The sequence below is a fragment of the Otolemur garnettii genome, unplaced genomic scaffold, assembly GCF_000181295.1.
Source record: "Otolemur garnettii isolate 467f Iridium unplaced genomic scaffold, OtoGar3 scaffold00154, whole genome shotgun sequence".
Taxonomy (NCBI): domain Eukaryota; kingdom Metazoa; phylum Chordata; class Mammalia; order Primates; family Galagidae; genus Otolemur; species Otolemur garnettii.
Window position 1 is genome coordinate 4,421,857 of NW_003852549.1, and position 3,302 is coordinate 4,425,158.

Sequence of the window (3,302 nt, forward strand, 5' to 3'; positions counted from 1 at the left end):
TAAAGCATGATATAGAGAACCCATTTTTTTTTTTTGAGGCAGTCTCACTTTGTCGCCTGGGGGAGAGTGCTGTAGCCAGCCACAACACTTGGCTATTTTTAGAGGCAGGATTTCGCTCTAGCTTAGGCTGGTCTTGAACTCCTGAGCTCAGGCGATCAGCCCACCTCTACCTCCCAGAGTGCTGGGATTACAGGAGTGAGCCACCACACCTGGCCCAAGAATCCATTTTTCCTTCCATATGGATAACTAACTGTCTCAGTACCATTTATTTATTTAATTAAATCATAGCTGTGTACATTAATACAGTCATGGGGTAAAAATATGGAACGCTTCACAAATTTGGTGTCATCCTTGGCAGGGCCATGCTAATCTTCTCTGTATTGTTCCAGTTTTAGTATCTGTGCTGCCGAAGCGAGCACAGTGCTATTTATTGAACATCCACTTTTCTCATTGCTCAACAATGCTGATTATCTTAGTACATTTTATGTTGCTTATAACATAATACCTCAAAGAAAAAGAATTTATTTCTTAAGTTATAGGGGCGAAAAGCCCAAGGTCCCTAGCACTTTAGGAGGCCAAGGCGGGTGGATCATCTGAGCTCACAGGTTCCATACCAGGCTGAGCCACAGTGAGACCCCCTCTCTAAAAATAGCCAGGTATTGTGGCAGATGTCTGTAGTCCCAGCTACTCGGGAGGCTGAGGCAAGAGAATCACTTGAGTCCAAGAGTTTGAGGTTGCTATGAGCTGTGACACATGGCACTCTACCGAGGGTGTCTAAGTGAGACTCTGTCTCCAAAAAAAAAAAAAAAAAAAAGCCCAAGATCAAGGGACCATCCTACCGAGCCCCTTCATGCTGTTGGCACTTTCTACAGAGCTGGTCAGCTAAGCTTGCTCACTTGCTATGGCCCAAGTCTCTTCCTCTTTTTGTAAAGCCACCAGTTCCACTCCCATTGCAATCCATTAATCTTGTAATCTGTCAATGAATTAATCCACTTATGAGGACAGAGCCCTCTTGATCCAATCACTTCTTAAAGGCCCCATATCTTAATACTGCCACATGGGGGATTAAGTTTCAACATGAGTTTTGGAGGGGACTTTGTAGCCACAGCACCACCCTTGTCACGTGTTAAATTTCTATATACTAACATTCTGTCTTCTCTATTCTGTTCTAAGAGTCTATTCTGTTCCAAAAGTCTATTTAACCATCTGTTTGTGCAACATCCTGTATAAATCTTGATAGCTTTACAAGTTAGGGCAACTCCCTCACCTTATTGTCTTTTTCAAGACTGTTTTGGCTCTTCTTGGTTCTTTGTTTTCCCCAATGATTTTATAAAAAATTAATGAAATTCCATGAAAAACTGTTGGAATTTTGTTGTTGTCGTTGTTGCAGTTTGGCTGGGGCTGGGCTTGAACCCACCACCCTCGGTATATGGGGCCGGCACCCTACTCACTGAGCCACAGGCGCCACCCAAACTGTTGGAATTTTGCATAAAATTTCATCAAATCTATAGATAAATTTGGAAATAATTCTCATCTCTGTGATACTGAGGCACCTTATTCTATAATTTATCCATCCCCTTACTTATTTTTAAAATTATTACCACATTTCACTAAGATATTAAAAAGTTTTCTCCCAGGCAGCATGTGGTTCAGTGAGTAGGGCACTGGCCCTATATACCAAGGGTGGTGGGTTCAAACTCGGCCCTGGCCAAACTGCAACAACAACAACAAATAGCTGGGCATTGTGGCAGGCACCTGTGGTCCCAGCTACTGGGGAGGCTGAGGCAAGAGAATTGCCTAAGCCAGTGGTTCTCAACCCTCCTAATACTGCGACCCTTTAATACAGTTCCTCATGTTGTGGTGACCCCCAACCATAGAATTATTTTTTTTGCCGCTTCATAACTGTAATTTTGCTACTATTATGAAGTGTAATGTAAATATCTGATATGCAGGATGTATTTTCATTGTTACAAAAGGGTCGCGACCCACAGGTTGAGAACCACTGGCCTAAACCCAAGAGCTGGAGTTGCTGTGAGCTGTGACACCGCAGTACTCTATTGAGGGTGACAAAGTAAGACTCTGTCTCTAAAATAAATAAATAAAGTTTTCTTCCTGGGGGGCATATCTTTTATCTGATTCATTTTTTTTGATGCTACTGCAAATGTTAACTGTTTGTAAATTATATATTACCCTTTTTTTGCTGTTATGTAGAAATGCCATTGCAAACTTACCAAATTCCATTAGTTCTTTGTGATGTATCTTTTGTTTTCTACATAATCTAGACTCTGAAATATCATAACCGTTTTGTTTCTTTCTACCTATATTAATTATCTATTGGTGCATAACGAATCACCTGAGATTTAGTGGCTTCAGACAACATGCATTTATTATCTCAGTTTCTGAGGGCCTCTTGCTCAGGGTCTACAAAGCTGCAATCAAGGTGGCAGCCTTGATCACTTGTAAAACTGTGTTCTCTTCCGAGCTCAGGCAGTTGTAGGCAGGATTCAGTTATTGGAGGCTGTAGACCTGAGGTCCTCACTTTGTTGCTCTCAGCCCCTCGTTGCCCTCTGATGTTTCTTGACAGGTAGCTCCTTCACAGTTTTTACAATACGATGGCTAACTCCTATCTGCTAACAAGGAGTCTTACATACCATAATCACAAGAATGACAATTCCATGACTTTTGCCATAAATTAGGACCCAGTCAAGGGAGTATCACCTGCCATATTTACTTGTTAGATGCAAGTCTCAGGCTCCACCCACACTGAGACAGTGAGTCTCGGGGGTGACCACAAGATGGATTGCCAACCCTAATAGCTTTTCTTTCTTGCTCACTACAGTACATAGGCTTTGGGCCTCCGGTACAATGTTGAAATCATTATACTGATTACCTTGCTCTTACTCATAATCTTAAAGGAAATGATTTAATAACATACCATAAAGTAAGATCCTTACTGTAGGTTTTTTATAAATGCCGTTTATCATGTTAATAGTCACACACCAATGGTGGGAGAAGGGGAGTCAGAAATCATTTATTTTCTCATGTCCCTGGCCACCCTCCATGGGGGTTAAGGAGTCTCTGTTCTACTCAAAGTTTTCTAAGATTTTTAAAAAATTATTATTATAAATGGTCAATGAGATTTATCAAATTTTTTTCCCCATTTTGAGAGGATTTCATCTCTTCCATTGTTAAACCACCTGTGCATTCTGGAATAAACTCAACTTGATAATGATTTCTATTCATTGCTAAATTTAGTTTGCTATTTTGTTTTAGATTTTTCTTTTCTTTTTTTGAGACAGAGC

The 3,302-nt window shown here is 40.8% G+C and overlaps 1 non-coding gene across 1 annotated transcript; it reads right to left on the reverse strand.

The window, feature by feature from the left end:
* Positions 1-315: 315 nt before the first annotated feature.
* On the reverse strand, positions 316-419 carry LOC111728390. The gene has a single exon (XR_002775702.1). It is a non-coding gene; the product is annotated as a U6 spliceosomal RNA (small nuclear RNA).
* Positions 420-3,302: the final 2,883 nt, after the last annotated feature.